Raw genomic sequence first — 22,234 nt, forward strand, 5'->3', positions numbered from 1 at the left:
GTTCAGATTAGATGGGGACATGGCTATTTCCCTTTGGTACTGTAGCGAATAGTGAAGTAACAAGCTAGCCCAAGAATCAATTTTCACCCAAACTTCCTTCTAATTACCATTCTCATTTAAAAACAATAAAAGGTGATTTCCCCCGACAAATGAAACAGTTTGTTGATATCCCTTTGAAGATCAATTTAAATTAAATTTACCATATAATTCTAAATAACCTATCTACACACATACACATAATTTGTTTAACCATCAGAGATTCAAGAAGCTTGCATTCTGTCTTCTACTTATCACCATTCAAAGAAGTACTTTTATTCCCCAGGATGACACACAGATACTAGTAGCGAGAAGTTCTCCCTTCCTATCAGTACTTCCACTCTTCCTCCTACCACAACTTATTCTGTTGCAGATACCTGGAACGCTGTCCTGGTACCACTGGAAGAAGAAAAGAAAAAAAATCCACCACCACATCCTGGGAATTTTATGTCTGAAGCTCTCCACGGGTTGCTATGCATTCTTCTGGAGGAACAAGTTGTGAACAAGAGAGATCATAGTTACAGTGATCAAAACAGTCCTGGGACAGAATGTATCTGGGTTTTCTAAAAATGAATAACTACAATAACTACCAGCAGGATCTGACATCATCATCTGTAAGTCTTTATCTGGTTGTCTTCACTGCTGCATAGACTTCTAGCTTCTAGAGCCCCATCAGTTATATCTATTAAAATCTGAAGATTGTTTCTGGAAAGGAGGAGACCAAATTTGCAGGAGCCATTTGCTTCTATTGAGTGCAACCATGTCCTGATTTCATCTGGGGCAGGGGTGATTTTCTTCATAGCATCCGGTATGATGCCATGTTTTGGCTTTAGGTGCAAAATAATATTGATAAAGCACCCATGTTCAGTCATTTGGGGGCTGGACTGGATGATCTCTGGAGGTCCCTTCCAGCCCCTGTGATTCTGTGATTGCTGAACAGTGCTGTACAGATCCATTTCTGTTTCTCAGCTTCTCATACTGTAAGCAAGAGAGGCTAGGGGACAGAACTATGCATAATGCGGAGCTCAGTTGGAACTCACTCATCATGTCTAAACAATAAATACACACAAATAACATGGCTGCCAATAGGTTGAGTCACAACTCAAGGAATGTTTTACAGTACAGCTGAAGAAGTCCAGAATCCCTGCCAGAGCCAAGCACTGCAGCTTAGCTGGAGAAAGCAGTTCTGATGTCAGGCCTGCTATCACAGGCATCCAAAACTGGAAAACACTCTAATGACTCCTGTTAAAGACTGCAAGAGTATGGGCTTGGAGACCTTGGTATCAAGTACCTAGCTGCATCTGTTATTAACAAACACATCACCAGTCCTCTTAGAAATCAAAGAGAAATAAATCAAACCCAAGCTTACGTGGCTGTTTTGAAATAGCAGCTGTTTGAGAACCTTGAGTAGCAGTGGCTCATAGGCAATAGAGCATTCCTATGGTAAAAAGCATTTAATACCACATCCATCATTCTTACATTCAGCTGCACTGATGTTAATAGTTGATTATCAGACTTGCCTGCTTGCTTTCTGCATGCAGAAGCGTCTACATAGACATAAGTCACGCATTGGGTACTGAGCAATCACAGGGACAGAAGTCTCTATTGCTGTAAGCCATTATTTGCCTTAAGCAAATCATCTATGACTGTGATTTCTGAAAGAAAAGAGCAATCTTATTATAGATACACACTTCTGCAAAAATCCTGAAAATTCAGTCAATGCAACCCGATCTGCCCCTGCAGTTCTCCATTGTTGTTAATACAGTCCAGCAGTTTGCCCATAATACGAGTTTCATTCCAGCATTCTTGCCACTGTGCTCGTCTCCCTGTTTCCTTTTAATGAAAGTACCAACAGGCATTCAGTCCCATAGGTGTTTTAACAAGTTATTGTTCTTTGAAATCTACAATATAAATCCATAGGTCAGACCAGCAAGTCTACATGCACAGAAAGATACAAATCCACCAACTTCACTGGAAGCAGAAAAATCTGTTCTGAACCCACATGGCTTGGGCCATCGTCTACCAAACGCACCATGCAGTGCAATACCCTATGCAAAGAGAAAGCCTTCCGTGAAATCTGTTACAAGGAGCAAGAACACTGTATCTGGAATTATGACCTAAATAGGCAAGCTATATTTAAGGAAACAAAAAGTTACCATCCCCAGAGTCTCAATATTACATCTGGAAATTATTTCTGCATTTTACAATATAATTAAATTCATTTCTTGCATAGGTTTTAAATGCTGGCCTGGGAAAAAGTGTGAACATGTATAATGAAATGTATGTAGTTGTTATTGAACTTGGAGGATTTCTGATCCTAGCCAAATTTGCAGAACCCACAGTCAAATAAAAGGAAATGAAAACAGGCACTCTGAATATTAAAGAGGATATGCACAATGTCCTTGAAAGCATGAGAAGAGCCAGGAACCTGGCTCTGAACACTGTACCACATCAATCAGTATTACTCCAGCATAATAGTGCCTATCATACCTCCTTGTATGCTGACTCCTTTTGTGCTTTCATTGATGGAGAACAGCAGAACTCCAGCAACTGCTACACCTGAATCACTAAAGGGAAAAATAATGTCTTTAATGGAAACACTAACTGACATACCGCATGCATGTCCCAAAGAAAAGATCCAATAGAAGCAAAGAATGAGCAATCAAACTCATTCTCATAGATCTGTCTTCAATTTGCAAGATATTTTGTGAGCTTTAGCTACCTAAACTTTACAGGTAGGAGGACATCAAAGACAGAGCCCTATAACACAGCCTCAGCAACAAAACTGTGACTTTGTATTGTTTGTATTTTCTTCATTTCAAACATGATTTGAAGTTGAAAATCCAATTATCACAGCATATTTTTAATCTGTCCCATAGTTACAGCCTCCTAAAAATAGTGAGGCTTTTTCCCTTCAAACCTAAATTGGACACACAAATTTGTACAGAATTCTTTCTTCACAGGCCATGATCAATTTAGGCTACAAAGCAGGCTTGGACCAGGCAGCCAAAGAAATCAGTGAAGATGAAAGTATTCACATGCTTTCTAGCTGCTTATATTTTTAAGCACTGAAATCAACAATTAACCTTTAGGAGATGTTGAAACTGCTGTCACAACACCCTGCATTTGTACTGTACACTTCCAAGCGAATGGGCTATTGTTAAGTTGGATGCTTCCTCTCACTGGGTACAGCTGTTCCTCAATTCCTAGTCTCTTCACCACTGTGCAGGTTCTCAAGAAAGCCACTAATACGTTCACAGTCAAATTCGAAACAAAACCCAAAAAACAGCTTGAGAACTTGACACAGTCCTGTTCAGAAACCCGGAATTTGTCATTAATTCTAGGGGTTTCTCAAAGTGACATTTGATTCTGAGTAGGACATGGAGCTTTGAGCCCAGAAATAATAGAAAGTATGAGTAAATTTACACTTCCTTCTTTCTTCACACTTGGAAGTGTCTCAAAGGACATTAATTACACTCTCCAAAAACTCACAAGCTTGGAGAGTTTGCTGGCAAGAACTATTTTCCCAGTACCTCGCTGATATAGATTAAAGCAAAGCATGAAGAGAAGCACAGAGAATACTGAATCTCTGATGACTTACAGTTGGTAATGTATGATGTAACCCTCTTATCCTGCCCAATATACATATGCTGAAAATGCTTAGAAGCGGCACCATGCAGCTGTCACTGTTTCACACACACAAATTCAACATTTGCCACAACATAGCATGCAGTTACCATGGATATTTCCCTGTTTTTAGTACACTGGGAAGAAAGGAGAAGAAGAAAAAAAAATGCCAAGAGCAAAAATCTCCAGTGTCCATTATACAGTAACCTTGAACAGATGTTGGCTCTGTAGCAACAGCCACCATACTAACTAAAACACCCACACATTAGTTTGCCCAGATTACCACAGTTGAATTATATGCGCTCTGCCTGTGCTGTGTGCCATACAAGGATTGGCACAGGACAATCAATACCCAAAGGACGTTGTGGACTGCTTACAGGCAATGCAGAGTGAAAGTTGGTTTATGGCCAAGACTCTTCCTGACATCACAAATTCAAAATAAGTTTTCAATTAAGGATAAATAACCCAACAGAAGAGGTACAAATTAAGACTACTATAAAGGAAGGCGGTATGGGAGCAGGGGTGGTTATGATGAGCAATTGCCTTAAAAAGGCAGAATACCAAACATGGCTTTTTTATCCTACCATCCTGGAAATATCCTAGGAAGAAAAAGTACATTAAATCCAAACAAATGCTGGCTCCTAAAGAAGCATGCATCAGACCAACTGTCAATTAGATGGAGGTGATAAGAAGGTCCTCAAATACAACAGGGAAGTTGTGGAGCATTCCAGTTGGATGAAAGAGAGAGCTAAAGTTTCTTATGTGACAACCTGGCAAATCTGCATTTGTGCCTGTATGAAATTGTTTTCTATTATTGTAGGTGACATGTTCCATGTTTTGGTTAAGCAAAGATGCCTCTAGGCACTAATGGCTAATAAATCCAGTTTAACTCATTTGGCTGAAGGTAGACGCAACCACCTGCCATTTCTTTACTTCCCACCTGTCTTTTTTACCATAGTAATTCAAACTGGAGCTCTGAAGCTGCAGAGCACATTTTGCTCCACAAAAGTGAGTGAACTATGGGACAGAAAAAAACTTTGAAGCCTGCCCTACCTCAAAGAAATCTACAGTAGAAAAAAACATCATCTCACCTTCTAACCATGCACTTTAGCACTTCACTGCCCTTGCCCCTCCTTTGCAGTTTTCAAAACAGTATTAAAAACAAAATAGAAAAAAAATAAATAAATCTGAGAGCATCTAAGATACGTATCTTTTGTATCTTTTGCACCCAGCATCAGATAAACAGAACTTTCAAAATTAATGCAAACTGTTGCCCTGACGGTGCTTGCAATAATGGCAATTCGAAACAACCAAGCCAAATTTCTGAGACAGTGGCATGGTAGGACAACATCCTTGTATGGAACAGGACACCCTGCTGCCCCTAGTTTTCTCTCTTAGTGTTTATTAGAGTCTCTGGGGTGTACTGATTGCTACTCATCCACATTCTGCATATTCTACAAGCATGATTATTCCCACTAGACCAAGCTTGTTTCTCAAATACTTAGTACAATATTTCTGCAAGGAAGTTGCATGTCACTATTTCCTTTTTTGCTCCAGTGAGACATACTGCTAAGGTATATTTACTAGTTGATCACAATGAAGCATTGCCATGAATTATTTAAAGAACAATTGTCAAAGTAAATGAGCAAGGTACTGCTTATTTGAGAATACACATTTGCTCACTTGCTAATTTGTAATGAATAGTCCTCCCACAGAAGGCTTTGTGGCCGTTACTATGAGGCAATATAGTCCCACAACATTATTTATTGTTTTGCTATACCATATCCCTGATAAATACTATAAAAATCAGTTTGCTTGTTTGCTTAAATTTCACATTTATAAGCAAATACTGAGCAGATAATTGGCCACATAAAGAAAAACCAGGGTATTTAAAAAGGCACAAAATCCATTAAGGAAAAAATAAATAAATAGTTTAGAGGTTTGGTCACCAGCTCCTGTTGCTATACAGAAAAAAGGAATCAATTCACTGAAGGTGTGAGCAGCTAGTCAAAGCAAGGGCTTTAGTGGGCTATTCTGGACTGTGTATTAAAGGTCCTAATGGCCAGAGTCACCTGGAATTCATGAAAGATTTTTCTTAGTACAAAACGTGCAATATTACATTTAATTGCTCAAATAACATAATTTAATTACCAATATTAGACAAGCCTATGCTCACCTCAAGGCAATATCATTCAGAAATTGCCAGCTGCTGCAGAATTACTGAAAGCCTCTTATACAGCATTAAATATGAAATGTCTCAGAGAAGACAAGAGTGTTACATTTATGAAGACAGAAGTGTTGGTATGCCCTAACTGTCCCCTAATTTTTTGTGATTTTAAGATTAAGCAGGGATGTAAATCCAGTTTTCCTACAACGTAGGAGAGGACACCCCAAGACAAGAGGATGTGTGAGAAGGCTCTCATTCATTGCTCCTGAAGTTGCTGCATAACATGCACCCAATTATTAACACTCCTGGAAGCAATTCCTGGAGCAAGGAGCATTACAGATTGTGGCTTGTGTTGGAAGGGATCTTAAAGATCATCTAGTTCCAAACCTTGCTTTGGGCAGGACTGCCACCCTCTGGATCAGGCTGCCTAGGGCCCCAACCAACCTGGCCTTTAACATCTCCAGGTATGAGAGATCCAAAGCTTCTCTAGACAGCCCGTTCTAGTGCCTCACCATCAGCTCATCCCCCAGGAAAGATCCCATGCCCAAAGAATCCTGAAACATGAAAACATACATATAACAAGCCATGCAGCACAGCTAAGAAGCCAAGTTTCATTCAGTCTAGGTGGTAGCGTGAGAGACAGCTGTAGTCACCTGCTCTCCCATTAAATGCTGGATCATTCACAAATGGAAGAACTTCAACAAAAGCTAGTGAGACAATCCTAGAGCATCACACAATCAACCAAGCAGTTGAAAGACATGGGAAAAAGTTGCTTTCAAAATCTCTTAGATGTGGTTTGAAAGTGTCTGACGTGCTGAGGAAATAAAGAAAAAAAAATGATACTAATCACTGAGCTAGCAAATAAACAGCCACAGCAGCACATAGTGAGCCTTAAGTATCTTGCAGTCAAAAGTTAGGCAACTCAACAGTCACTGTCATAATATGTAAACATTCTATCTATATACAAATTGAGGTGCTAAAAAACAAAACCAAACCCAACCAACAACAAGAAAATGCCATCAGTTTGCTTTCAAGATAAAATAAAAATCCAGTTCCTCATGTATATCTTTAAAGAATCACCTGGATAACTTAAGTCCCATTTTAAGTAGCATATGGGATAGCTAAAGCCACAAATAGCATAAATTTAATATAGACTTAATCAGGCTTTCCACTGATAACTATGAGAACCTTTGCAATCATGCTCTACTTTCTTTTGAAATACCTGCTCCCATTCCCCATACCTTAGCTTTTGTCTATTTACACTTTAAGTCTTCAGGACAGGAACTGCATCTGCCTGGAATTGCAGAGTCCTGAATTCAGCTGGGCCTGCAGGCATTCCTTTGATGCAGATCATAATATGCTTACAAAAAGGAAAAAGACTACGTTCTTTAGCAGCTAGATTAAGTTTGGATAAAGAGCCACCTATTTCTGGCAGTTAATACACAAGGGGGCAAGGAATACTGTCTTTGATCTACACTCACCTAACAAAAAGGGACTGTTTTGACAGGTAATTTCTAATCAAGAGGATAATCTAGACAGTGCATTTCAGCTAACACTGGTGAACAACATTTTATTAAATTCATATACTAGTGAATTGTCAGCACTTATTTCAGCCTGTGTGTAGTGCATCTTTCAGCACTATTGATCATGAAATTTTAATATAATGCTTGGAAACATTCACTGATATTTCAAGAACACCACTGGATTGATTTAGAACTTAGCTGCTCCCCAGAGAGAAGTCCTTGCTGTCTGGTATCCTCCTTTTCCTTTTCAGCTCAGCAGGTTACTGAAAAAAAAAAAAAAAAAAAAAAAAAAAAAAAAAAAAAGATAAGAAAAGTTATTTGAAATTCAGGTTTACTCAGAATCCGCAGGCCATGCTGACCCTTATGCTATTGCCCATTACTGAAATCCTGTATTTCTCAAGAGCTTTCTATTGCTATATAGATTTATTTCACTTTTACCTCATTTGATGTTATGCTGGCATTTCTTTTCCCCAGCTCCGTGCAACAGTAAAAACTCACACATAATCAAGTTTCCTTACAAGTAAATGCACTCAAACTTGAAATTATTATACCCTTTCACCCCACTGCCCTCATAATAGCCCACTTCCATTTGCTTTCAACAGTCAAGTTTGGATAAAAACTTGCCTGCTTTTATCATTTTGGACTGTAACCCATTAAATTCAAAACGTGACAAACGTGCACAAATACCACACACCATTTCTCCCTCACATCCTCTGCCAGCCCGTTCTCCGTCTCCTGAATATTGTCTGACTTTGCTGACATTTGTTTCCTAAGACTCAGGTTCTGCTTTGTGCACTGATTTCCCCCCAGCAACTTGATTATCACAGTTCCTGTTAGTTTGTCTCCTCATTGCATCAAACGGCAATACGGACAGAGCCAGCCTACACTGCCCGGCAGGAGACACCCATCTGCCTTTAGCACTGCTAGTCTGGTGCTGAGCCAACAGCCAGCCTTAAAGTAGCCAAAAAGAAATACAAGCCTCATTCCAGCCACTTGCAATAAGACCTGAATGTGGATCAGGCTCTGGGGGCCAGTTTCACCATAATAAATTGTAGGCATTTCACTCTTACACCCTAGGAAAGCTGGAGATAGCAGGAAAACTAGGTCCATTCATAGGCTGACATAACCCTGTCAAAGATGCAGTCCTTTGAGGAGCATCAGAGCTTTTAAACTACTAAGTACAGTCATTACTTAATAAGAATACACACTGCTTTTGACATGGCATAACTTTAAAAAAAGGGAAGCCTTTGTTTTGCTACAGAAACTCCAGTCAGCCTGCCCTACCGTTGCCCCTACCCAGCTCCTACCCAAATGCAAGCCTTTCAGAAAGCTCCAAGAACTTTTATCCCTTTAACTCCGCAAAGATCACAATGCTGTAACTGCAAGTCATGCAGCCACTGTGAGGCTCCCAGTGTCAACAAACAGACGCCCAAGACCACAGCCTACTTCAGCCAAATGCATGCAATGATCACGCCTATTCAGTTCCTCACACAAGCAGTCCAACAGTCGCACCTCAGGCCTACCAGATCTTTTAAGGGTCCTATCTTCCCCCAGGAGCTTGTCTTGGTTTTGGGATTCAAAACCTGGGCATTGAAATTTCCTCTTGTGTGGCTGCTGTGGCCATGAAGAGTTTATCTGCAGTATGTTTTGCTAAGTTAGAAGGTATGCCTGCAAGAGTAACCTCTACATATCAGAGGAGTTAACTACACACTACAATGAGGCAGTTGTAGAAAAAGCTTATATGATAACTAAACTCGGAACTTGCCCTCACAAAGGTCCTGACTTTATCCTGCAGGATTGGAAGGAAAAGCCAAGAAGTAGAGAAAATTTTCTCAGTAAGGCAAAACTGCAAGAACAGCCACGATGTGCAGAACACCAGTCCTCCGCATTTGTTGCCCTTCTATCTCCTTTCAAAACATTATATTATTCAACAGTGATTTCTCAGCTGTGATAATTATCAGCAATCATAGCCTATTATGGGCTTAAATCTAAGAGAAGCAGTACAAATAAGATCTAAGCATAAGACAGACTACATTCAGAATTAATAGTTATTCTCCTAGCCCTATCATTTCCTGCTGTCTGTGTTATCAGAGATACTGTGGGATCACATAAACAGCTGGTGCCAAAGCAAAAATGTAGGGTCAGTGGGGCAGTGGAGAGATGTTAATACCTCATCCTCACATTTCTTGCTCCTGTGGCCGCTCTGAAAGTAATGCCTATCATTCTGTTATGTTGGCCCATTATGTCAGAGGTGGATGCTGATGTTATGGCAGTAGAGGTTGAACCTTTCTACCAATTTCAGTTCCATTTTGTTGCCATGTGACAGATGGCAGTCTGACAGAATGTCATCTGATGTGGAAGGGTGTCTGAAGCAAAGGTGTGTCACTGAATTCCTCCAGGCAGAATCAAAGGCACCTGCTGACATTCATCAGCACTTGCTGAATGTTGATGGAGTCCAAAGAGTGGATGTGAGCACAGTGAGGTGGTGGGTGGTGCGTTTCAGCAGTGGCAACAGTGACATGAGAGACAAGACACATTCTGGACAGCCATGCACAGCTGTTACATCATGAAATGAAGAGCATCTCTAACAGCTCATCCATGCAAAGCAACTAATAATGGTGACCATGCTGAAAAATACTGCTTTATAACTTAGAATTTTATCAAACAGTGCTATTGTGCTCTTTGTATCTGCTGTAGTTTCCATGGAAATAAATAGAAGGCATAACTTTAACTGTGACTTATGTATTTATATTCAAAGCCAAACTTCCTGCAGATGCTGTTCTCAGCAATCTCTTTTGTCATAAGGATTTCCAAGTCTGAAAGCACCAGCAGTGCTAACTCTCAGAAGGGCGATCACCTTTCATCTGGTCACTCCATCTAAGGAAATACATCCCTACAGTACCGATAGCTGCAGTTTGGGTCTCTGTGAAATCCTTGGGGAGTACTGAAATATACATAGGTCTTAAATGCAACCTTAGATTCCACAAACTCATCTTTCACTTAAAAAGTCAGAAAGCACACTAGCAAATAAACTTAATGAAAAACAAGTGCTCTTGCTGCAACAATCACAGAACACAATTATTTTGCATATGAATGCTCTATTTCCCCTACACCAAGACAGGACAAAGGGTTGAGTTAAAATGTAGATTGTAAAACAACAAATTCCCATTTCCCCTATGTCATCCAAGACAAGTAGAAGAACTGTTTTACACCAAAAAAAACCCAAAACCAACCAACCAAACAAACAAAAAAGGGGGATGAGAGCCCATAGCATTTCAGTACAACCAGGTCACTATCAGCTGAGTTACTGCAGTATATATATTGTAAGCAGAGGAAAATCTGGCCCCAAAGCCTGCTTTTTCATGAAGGGGGTTGCAGCTCACCCCTCCTGGAAAGATAGCTCCATGACTGCCAGATGAGAATGTCAGCCAAATAGAGGTGGGTTTAATCCTGCCCCAAATGTTATGCTATTCCCACAAAAACTGCACAATTCAGGATGATCACACAGTCTTTTAAGACAAAAAACTAGAGGACAACTGGGAAGGTTGCTAGATGTCTAGTAAAACTTCTGTAGAAGTTGGTGAGCGCTGGTTTACAACTTCAAGCTGCCAGAACTCCATCTGTAGACAGCACGGGCCAATGTCTTAACCACAATGACCAGAGTCGACATATGACCTGATATGAACGGTGTGTTTTAAGCAAAGTTCCTCTCAAAGTTCTTAGGGCTGCTTTGTCATCTTCCTTGCACAGAAGCTTCTCCAGAAGAATTAATTCTGTTATCTTTCCACTTCCACAAACCCAAATGGTCATTAAGAAAGTGGAACTGAAGTGTCATTCCCAAAGATTCTCAGGTGACTAAGCTAGCATGGCTAATGATTTTTTAATATCTTTTTAAGCCTTCAAGAAAAGTGATGTAAGTAATGCAGTATTTTGTTTTCCAATTCTATAAACCCATTTGTTTTTGTCTCATTTCAGAGTCCCTCTGGAGCAGCTCTCCAATTGGGCTTATTTTCTATTTGTTGAAATATATATCCATTTATTGTCCTAGTAACAGAGTTGAAAGGCAGGAAGCATAATATCTTTCAATTTCTGAGAAGTCATTTCTTTCTGGCTAACCTGGTCTCCCTGACCCAGAAGAAAGTGTATCATCATTGAATTAATTTTCTTCCAAAAAAAGAAGAGCCTAAAATGAAATAAGCTACAGGGAACTGTGTGGAATAGGAATAATAGCAGACTGATATGTTCATTTTATGTAACTACTTCTGCTCTTTTATGTGCCAAGTAAATTATTCTATTCTTCCAGTTCTTGTGGCTTGTTAAACATTAGAGGTGTTATTATAGCTGCAGTGAGAAGAATCTTATTCCAGTACTATTTAAAACTGCTATTAAAAAAAAAAAAAAAAAAAAAAAAAAAAAAAGTAATGCAATGCATCTGTGCTTAGATAGAGATACTATTAGGTATAAAACAAAACCAGCCAAAGATAAACTAAAAAAGAATTACATAAATTGCAGGAGGTAAATGCATTTCATAGAGAGTAATATAAGCAGTATTTTTCAGGCTAGTGACTACTTTAGAGAAATTAGAGACAGATTACTGCTCATTAGGATTTTTACCTAGACCTTCATAAACATTTGAGCAAGCTTGTCCACAGCATTAAAACATCCTCCTTAGATCAGTTCAGAAAGTAAATACTAGGACACTCAATTATCTAAAATGACTTATTTCCTTCCAAGCTTACATTACTGCTGTCTTACAACTTAAGAAAGACTCAAGCTGAAAATTAGTACAGCATTGGCTAATGGTGACTCCTAAGAATTTAGGAGGCCAGCAAAAGGAGGTGCCTAGAGAGGAATTCTACTTTTATGAAGCTAAAAGTTGATATTTCACTTTTTCCTTTCCTGGAGGAAACATATACTGACTCTACTTATGGCAATAATAGGTGCTTTTACCTCAGGACTCAGCATCCTATTTTCATAAGACAACACAATACGGTATTTTTTGAGACGTTGTTTAGCACGTAGACTTTGTGCTTCCATATACCAGGTCACTGCTCCCTGTCTTTCCAAATGTGATACTTCATTTTCTTTTGTGAGAGGGTGGCTTTTCCCAGTTTAGACTGCAGCTGCTCATCTTCCCTTCTCATCAAGAACCAGAGGCTAGCCTGGCTCTGTGATGCTCCCATCAAGCATTTCCACATTGCACACGGCTCCATATGGAGCTAAGGTTGTGCCAGCTGAAGAAAAATAGCTCTCATCTCAGATATGTTTTTCAAGCAGCTTGCTCCTTCCTCTGTGTGAACATGCACTGACAGCCTGTCTCTCTCCTGTCTAAGCTTCAGCATCCCAAAGAGGGTTGTTGGACTGCGAGCAGCAACTGTCTGCTGATTGTTCGGGCTATTTTAATGATGATGTGGAAGAGGTGATATCACTGATACCCCAGATAGAGGTTGTTCAAACAGCATCTCTTAATCTTCCATCCCATTTCCTTTCCAAAAAAATTACTTGTCACACTATGGGCAGCAAATCTCAAAATCCAACTGTCTGCTGTTTAGGCTTTCTAAAAAACAGAAACAAAGTAAATAACCCCCATTTCAATACAAGTCTTGGGAAGTCAGTGCTTCTTCTGCTACCTGGTTTCTCCATAGTTACTCATGTGAAAAGGAATTCACGGCCTTACCCTCTTCCTACTGTGCTATCTGGTCCTATCAAGCTGAAAATAGTATGCTAAATGCCTTCCAAAAACCAGCCAAAGCAGGGTAATCCAATTTCACCTTCTGCTTGTGTTATCTGCACTAATGCTGACCTAATGGGGGCTTAAAGATCTGACTATAGGAGGTTCATATAGAAAACTCCCTTCAGATCACCCATTCTTTTAAGCCCCTAGAAGAGAAATAGTGTATTATAGTTCACAGACTCAACTCCTATCTGCCAGTTTTAGCAAGGGGCAGGACTGGCTCACTTCACCACTGGAAAAAGTTCAGCTTGTGTACAGCATTTGCTTGCCAGCCATCCTGCCAAGGCAGCTTTATATTCTACTTCAGGCTTCCTGTACAGCCAAAGCAGCATTGCCATGAATTTGTTGCCTATAGATTTTTTTTTTTTTTATATAGTGACAAGTGAGAAAGCTTTATACCACAGGATTCATAAGGCAGGTGAGCCTTAATTGGCCCTGTATCTTTCTCTGGCCTTAACACGCATGCTAAATGTGTGTAAAAGCTGTTGCATCAGCAGTTCTTTGTTATATTCCCTTTGTAAACTATCACACATGAGACAAATTAAGGCAACGTCAAGTTCATGTTCCAGAACTTGCACTTCCCATTGTAAAGTTGGAAGGCAATGGAACCCTTGTTTGTTGTAGAAAATAATGTCAAATGCAAGCAATATTAAATTGTGTTGCATTTAAAACATTTCAATTCAAGCACACTGAAGATAGCTCTATTTGTTTCAGTGACTTTTCTAAGTACCCACACTGTGGCTGTGCTCATTTGACTCCAGACCTTGTTTTTATGATGTGGTTGGGTCCTAAGTACACTTGTCCTTAAACATGTTAGAGAAAGATCGATACAAATTAGATCATTCTGTCTTAAGATAACTCCTCCCCAAACAATCCCATAAATTCTGATTTTGTGATTCAGTGTAATTATGTAATGCTTGTTCAAGGCCGAATACACTGATAGGTTGACATTCAAGGCAACTTTGAGCTATTCTAGTCAGTAATGATCACATACTCAAGTAATAAAATTAATCAGACCTCTTGGCGCTCTACTCTTGTGCTTTGAGAGCTCCTTGGATTGCCATATTCAAGAATGCCTCCAATGGAGAAAAGGCTGTAGAATTCCCACCAAAGTTGTATTTTGCTGTCATATGCCCTTTCTTCTTTTAAAATACTTCCATCTGCCTCCTGCAGAGCTTGATGCAGCATCTCTGTGTGCAAATAGCATGCTCCTCTATAATTAGCTTCCTCCTCTGTGACTTAATCAGTGATATTGTAAACCAGACACTGTGATAATTTGATCAGCTCAGTGGTGGTGAATTGTAGCATGACTAAAAAGTCCAGGCTGGCTGTAACTATAGGAGAAGCATCTGCTTGAGGGGAAGCGCAATTCAGTAGTTAGGGTCAGAGCATATGATTGCATTTAAATCCTATAGCTAATCCTTGTTCCTACTCCCCAGGCAACGTCCCACTCCCTATACCAAAGAGGCATACATCCAGTAGGCACATGAACTTTCTCTGCCCCTCTGATACCCAGTGAATCTCAGTTATTCCATACACTGCTTACACAGAGGAGGAGGGATAGCTCCATCTTCTGCAGAAGAGATCATCATCCCACAATTACATGTTTTCTCATTATGCAAAACTTAGGTTTCAGGGCTCTTTGAGCAGTGAGAACAAAAATCATACATCTCCTCTGGCCATATGAAGAATGGGAAGTTATCATGAGAAGCAAGTTTTTCCTCTTTGTGGTAAAAAAGAAATACCAGTAGTACCACAGAATTTCATGCAGCACATTGACCACAAGCCACGCTTCACACATGGCAGTGAGGCCAAGGTAGGCAAACAGGTGGCATAGCTGTGGGTCCCAATGGTGCCTGCAAGGAAATCTCTTCCCAGCTTTTTCTTTTTTCCCTCTGGTGCTTGGTAACCTGTTAGATGAGTGGGCATATAGTAGAGAACCTCTGCATTTCTTCTGTTTTAGTGGAGAGCTGTGCCCCATGAAAAAGAAGATGTACCATTGCTTTGACCAAGCTCTTCATTGATTCTGTCGTTACTAGTAGCAGGCAGTATGCTGCAATCTCCATATTACCTTGAAGAATTTCAAACATGTATGAATAAGTGGATTTGTTTAGTCCTCTTCCTTACCTTTTCAAAACAGCAGCAGAATTCTGCAGTACATTAGGTGGCTGTACATATTCTGGCTTCAAGCCATCCATAATAAGATGTCATTGAACCAAGAAGTTTCCTTTTGCAGTGTCATTCTCCCTAGGTTTCTTGGGTAACTCCTGGCTGTGTTACTACATGCAAATTGCACTCTATGATCTGCTAATGAGTTCTCAAGCTGGAATGCACACTCAAATAGCTGAAAGTCACTTACATAATTCATCTTTTTCAGTAAGTCTGGTTTCAGACATACACAGATTGTGCACGCCATTTGGAGCAATTTGCTCTGCATCGATAAGGTGCCATTGTTTCTATGTGTGTCAACTCTGTATTTGCAGGTGTATGCTTGCATGGAGGTAGCATGAGCAAGCTTCCTTACATCATGCTGGTAATTACTTCACAGCACTTAGTGCCAAAGCTCTCAATCCATGCTCTCACTCAATAGCAGATTTCTCTCTTTCCTGTATGTCAGCTGGGTGTGAATTTCAGAGCATATGATACAATGAAGAATAATATGCAGTGCATTTCTTTTCAAGGAATTCTGCAGAGGATATTCATTGTTGGAGTACCAGGGCAGTTCTGGGAGTAGCAAAGGATGACCTGGACCAAAGAAAATGACCACACACTGTGGAGAAAATCCATGAACAGACGAGAAGTCAGGCTATGAGAGGAAAGTGGATTTATGTTACGTGTCTGGAAATTCAGTGCAGAGATTCTTTGGATGCAATCAGAAGAAACAGGTATCAACGTCTAATGTAACTGACTGCCTTCTCAGGACACAGGAGAAGCATCCTTAGGCTGTGTTTGCATATCACCAAGGGGAAAGAAATTCATGAATGGAATACTACCTCCTCAGAGGTCAAATTCCACCCTTAATGAGCCTAAATGATACACGTCTGGTTTCTTGCCCCATCAGCTACCTAAACTGAAAACACATCATGCCCCAAACAGGGGGATCATTCTGCTCAAAGATCTGCCCTTTTCCTCATGGCAGCAAAATAAATAGTGCAAGCTGTGCAAACTGTTGAAGATGTCATTGACTAATGGGATAAACATACTGCATCAGCCCCCCTACTGGGACAGGTGGAGGCATTCACAATCCACTTTATATTAAAGGCCAGAAAGAACTAAATGAGCAGTAATAAACACCATCTTAACATCAAAATCCCTGGAGATTTTCAAGAAACACATAGATATGGCACAAATGAACATGGCTTAGTGGGCATGGTGGGGATGAGCCAACAATTCGATTACAGTACCTTAGCGGTCTTTTCTAACCTTATCAATTCTAACCTTAATATTCCAATGATTCAGAGATTCTAAATTGTTTAAATAAGAAAAGCTGCTACTGCAATGCCGACCTGGACTGTGTTTCTTCTCCCTGAAAGGACTGTTCCCAGGGACCATGTTATGTGACTCTAAGGCACAACCCAAACCGCACTCCCAGAGACACTGTCACGTGGCAGTGGAGAACTGTAGAGACTCTGCAAGCAGTGCTGCAGCATGATTCTATGATTCTACGATTGTGTTTTCTCCTGCGTCTTGCATAGCATGCCAGAAAAATAAATAAATAAATAAATAAATCAAACTTTTTAAAACTCAGAGTGTCTCAAGGAACAGGTACCTTGCCCAGTGTGACAAGCCTTTTTCTTTACTTGGAAATGTCCAAACATTCTCAAGTTTTTGTGTTTGTTTTGTACAAAGACAAGAGGCTGGATTCTGTCTTGCCTTCAGTGAATTGCTCCTGTGCCATGATGGGAATGAGTTGATGCAGAACTCTGAAAAAGCATTCAAAGAAGTTACCAGCACAAATGCCACTGAAAAATTGCATCCCTGGCACTTCTAAATCCTTTGGCAGCCACTGGGAAAACTGCCCAGTATTAATACAGGCCCTAAATACTCAAAAGACATTGTCACTGGAAGCAGCATAGTAGTGGGAAGTCACACTGGTGCATCTCTGTAGTATAAATTATTAGCCATAATGACAACACAGCCCAATTCACTAAGGGAAAGAAGAGAAGTCTTGCCAAACTTCAAAAAGAACTAAATTAGTCCTGAAAGCTAAAATAAAGTTAAGATACAAGTTCTGGAAGGATAAAAAGCAAGAAGGCACCTTCAAAACAGTTGCTTTTTTTCTGATAAATTCCCTCAGAGCACATTCTTAGATCTCACCTTGGCATCCCTTGCTATTCTGAAGCATCCACTTTCTAAGAAAGCTCTCCAAGGCATCCATGTTTTAATGCTTTTCACGACATATAAAACTCAGCCAGAACAAAGTTGTCTTTTCCTGGCCTCTCACTTTGGCAAACACATTAGGAGCCTACAGAGCACACTCTGCACATTGCAATTTTTGGAAAGGGTAAAGCTTATCCTTGCAGAAAGTCAGTCACAACAACAGCACCCAAACAGCGGGTTTGCATATGGGCCACGTACTGTGGCAAAGCAAGTACTTAAGGAAAGATCCAATTCTGGGTCTTCAAAGGATTCTTGAAATGTGTTTTACATATGCCATGCCTTAAATTATTTGCCACAAAGCTGTTGCATAGTTCTACGTCTTGGTATTTGAGAAAAGCGCTCACTAGGACATGTCTGACACCACTGCTAAAATAGAACAAATTTTGTTTTCTGAAAAGGTGCTGGAAAGTTAAAGAGGAGGCAGAGTTTCACTATGACCATAGTTTGTGGAAGGAGAAGAAAACCCTGCATCAAGAAACTTAAATTAGTGCACTCCAATTAAGTTACTAAAGAAAGTTGAGAGTGGAGCATGAGTAGCTTAACAAAGTTCTGGATTTTGAAGGTACTTTACCCCATTTAACTAATGGAGAATGATGTAAGGAAGTAGCAGGTGAGGATGGAAGGCAGATAGAAAGAAGGTACAGATTTTAATAGTACTTAAACAGGAACTCAAGTATTGCAACAAAATATTGGGCCTTGTTAACTACAGAAGTTCTAATCAAAACCGCATGTCTTCATGAAGAAATACTTCTGTTACCTAGAAATTACTTTCTCAGTAAGGAAGGACACTACCTACTATTGCAACATCTTGTGACATTGGGGGTCATGTGTTCTGACACCAAAATGTCTGCATGAGGGATCACTGCTACACTCAACCAGATCCTATGACATAAAAAACAAATATTTTAGACATATTAAGTCCCTAAGTATCCTGTGCTCAAGTTGAATAACAGCTCACCTCTTTCCTCCCATAGCCAAAGTGCCACTTAGAAATGGGCTCCTCACAGAGTTTTCCTCTGAGGAAGCCACCAAGCTGACAAATGAAAATCTGATTTTGGCAATCCTGTAGTGACATCTGTACATGAAGGAAGGCTGGTTTTCTTGTTTGTTTTTACGTAAATGACTGCTTCGTTTCCTCTTTGGACAAAAACTTACACAATGACTTTGCTAAAGGCATTAAGAACGACAATGAACATGTTTGTTGAACTTAGAGATGTGTATTTTCTTACTTCATTGCCTCAGGTTCCTGCAGCAGATAATAGCCAAAACAAGAGCCCACTAACCAGGCAAATCCCACAGCAAGACATACCCCTATATTATGGCCCTTCACCAGCAGGTTAACCTTTAATATTGTCACATTCTGCAGTGAGAAACATCTGCTGCAAGGGAAGGGGTGGTTCCTTACACTGAGATAGTATATTCTGGCATGTATCCACTGCTATTATACATAATCTTTTCCTAAATTCCAATGTGGAATGACTTTCAACGACTTAAATACAAGATGAACGTAAACAGATTCATGCCCTGTTTAACAGCTATTGCACTGCTTTATGAATTCACCACACACAGTTAAGTAACATATTCACATGCATTGAGGGATGCAAGTACTCTATATCACAACATGTTTTTAATCACATGCCCCTCGCTCTAATCCAGTATCAGCAAAACAAACCTTTTGAAATACTTTTACTTGTATCCAACGTTTGGATATTGAATTTGGACAAATGGAAGGGATTCCATAAAGACGATCTCTAAATGATAGCAGCAGAAAGCATAATTAGATTCCTCTTTTGGATTAGCATAAAATCATCTGCATGTACTTAAGAGTTCAGCAAGGCTTAAATACTTTGCTGCTTGAAGATTGATGGATATGTCAGATCTGCAACGATATGGAGGTTTTTTTGATTGCTGTGTTCCCAGCACTCCAACATTCTGAGTCCAGCATTACTAGCTGCATTCAAGCCCTACATTTTTTCCACTGCCTGGATGAATTTTAGTAACGTAAGAGCTGCTGAGTAGATTTCCTACAAACTGAAATGCTTGAAGGGAGTTTGGCACCAAAGTTTTCTAAAAAATTCTCCTTAATGCTGCTTTGCAGAAGTCTGATAGGTATCCAAGATGCTTCCCAGTAACAAGTAGCATAAGACAAGCATTTACATATCAGTCCAATTAATGGTATATACAGATGTGAATCGACTTTGTCTATATTACACATGTCAAGAAAAACAGCCACCCATAGCCAAGTCACCTTAAAAATATTAACCCTTATTCAGTGCCCACTACTATAAAAAAAATAAATAAAGCAAATGCATTTCATTTTTTACCCTAAAGGCTTACTACAGAAGAGCAAAGCAAACTTTATCCAATGATTGGATGAAAATTTAACACTGGAGGAAACCCCAGGTGACCATTTAGTGCTCTAATTTTCTTCACAGAATCACAGAATGACCCCCAGGTCATTCCCCAGGAAGGGACCTCAAGGATCATGAAGTTCCAACCCCCCATTTTTCTTGTTCAAATACAATTCCTCTGTAACTAGAATTTCACTGTAGTTGCATGGATGTACAACTATTTGCATGAACAAACCGGAGCCCAAATCTTCATTTTACTACGACCTAGCAGAACAGCCTTGAGTTGAGGATCAGTAGACTGCTTCAGGATTCATTGTCACAACTGTGAAGCTTTGAGCAAACCAAACTTCTTATCCTTTTTGTTGCTTAATTGCACAGGAAGCTCTTAGAGGAAGTGGCTCTTCATTCCAGCCTATTTGTACTGTGTGCAGTACAACACGACTCTGATTTCTGTCAGGGCTCGTATGTAGAACTTAGTATGATAGTGATACAACCACTACACAGCCTGAAATCTGATTCCCTTAAGCTTAGACTCCACTTGTTCCTGTCATGCCCTGTGAAATTTGCCCCCCTCTATCAAAATACCAGGATTCCCACAGGAGTTCATTCATTACTCAAGCTTCCTTTATAAGACTTCATAGCACTCACAGCAGGTGTCCAAGGTGACTGAATTATTTAAACACCTTGGTTATTATTTTTTGTAATTCTTCATTTCTTCTCAGCTTCCTCACAAAGTTCAAAGGCATCAGTTTAAGTCTCTGCAATGAATCACTTTAAATTATTTCTTTGAAGCACCATCTCACAATGGGACTCAACTATGAGTTTTTTCATATATATATATTTTTTTTAATTATTATTTATTTATTTTAAATAGATGCTGCAACAGATGAATGACAGATACTTAGCAAACCCCTGTTGTTTAACATGGTAGTCAGCTATCTGGCCAATGCTTTTACTGTCTTGTCTACCACCTAGTGTTAACAAAACATTTAAAAGCTGTGAGTCAGATCCAGAGCCTGTGAATTGGGATGTGTCCTCTAGTACCCTGGGTCAGATATTCACCTGCTTCACACCATGATGGGTCACTCCTGAGACATGCAGAAGGCAGTTCCACCCAGAGAACAGCTTTCAGTAGAGCATGATTAGGGATCTTACAGAAAAGAACAATAGCTTTTTTTATAGTAATGGCTAACCTGTCCCATCCTAGGGAAAATACTGGTATTTAACCTGACACTGGTTTCTTCTGTGAGCTAAATAAACAATTATTGTGCTTTCTGGCTTCAATTCATTGAAAAACTTCCAGGAACTTATGATTTCTTAGATTTCTTTAATAAACTATGGTTACAGACACAAGTCAGGCCTCTCCTCAGACAAAGGAGATTCAGACTACTAGATTGCGATATAATTTAGTAACTTGTACTGCTACGTATTTTTTCACCTCAGCTATTAGATGAAGTAGCATCCAGGACAGGTATGGGGGAAGACAGCTAAATACAATAATGTTATTATTTCAAAAGCAACTGCATTTTTGTTTTCCACTACACTTGAATGTTGAACTTGAAAAAGCAAAAAGTTGTTTCAGTTGACAGTAAGCTTCAGAACTGTGGCACCAAGTTGTCACAGTCTTAATATACCATACTTTTCTGCTAACCATCTGGCTGCTGTCGGTGCATTTGCCACTCAGGGAGAATGTAATTTACAAACAACCTCAACAAATACCACGTGCATTAAAGTGAGAAACAAATGATATTTCAGCATTGTAGAGGAGCTTCAAGACCACAAGATTTTTTATTTATTTTTTTTCCTCCATTTTTATTGCTTTTTCTTTGTCTACAGCCCAGCAAGCTCAGAGACTGAGGGCCCAGTCAATAGCCCTGCAGGCACCTGCTTGGCTACACAGGATGAGATGTGCAGAGACTGTAAAGTCATTCCGTGAGCAGTTCAAAGGGACCAGCTCTAGAGCACAAGCCACATCCTGGAGCCAAGAGCCCAAGCTCCTTCACTCTGACAAGAGTTAGGACTTGAAAGACATATCAACCAACACTAGGGCTTATGGCCCTGGATTCAGGAGCTTTTTTCCACCTACTGCAAGTTCAATGAACAAGCACAGGATCCCTTAATACTGAACACATGCAAGCTCCTTGTAAGTATTCAGAGATTCAGGTGTCAGGGGAGGTTCTTTATAGCCACTCAGGACTTTAAGGAACAAGTATTAAAATATTTATGGTTGTCAGTTACCAAAGTAGAGACTTCCTTTAAGGAAACCTGAAGGAAAAAATAAACAAAGTGGAATTCATTAATCTTTTCATGTTTTTGAAAGAGTTCAGATAGTAAATATTTTACCAGCGCTTCTAATTAGTGAACATATAGTCATCTAGTCTTGAAAATAGAATGTATGGAAAATTTCTAATCAAGT

This window comes from Excalfactoria chinensis, chromosome 4 (assembly GCF_039878825.1).
Source record: "Excalfactoria chinensis isolate bCotChi1 chromosome 4, bCotChi1.hap2, whole genome shotgun sequence".
NCBI lineage: Eukaryota > Metazoa > Chordata > Aves > Galliformes > Phasianidae > Excalfactoria > Excalfactoria chinensis.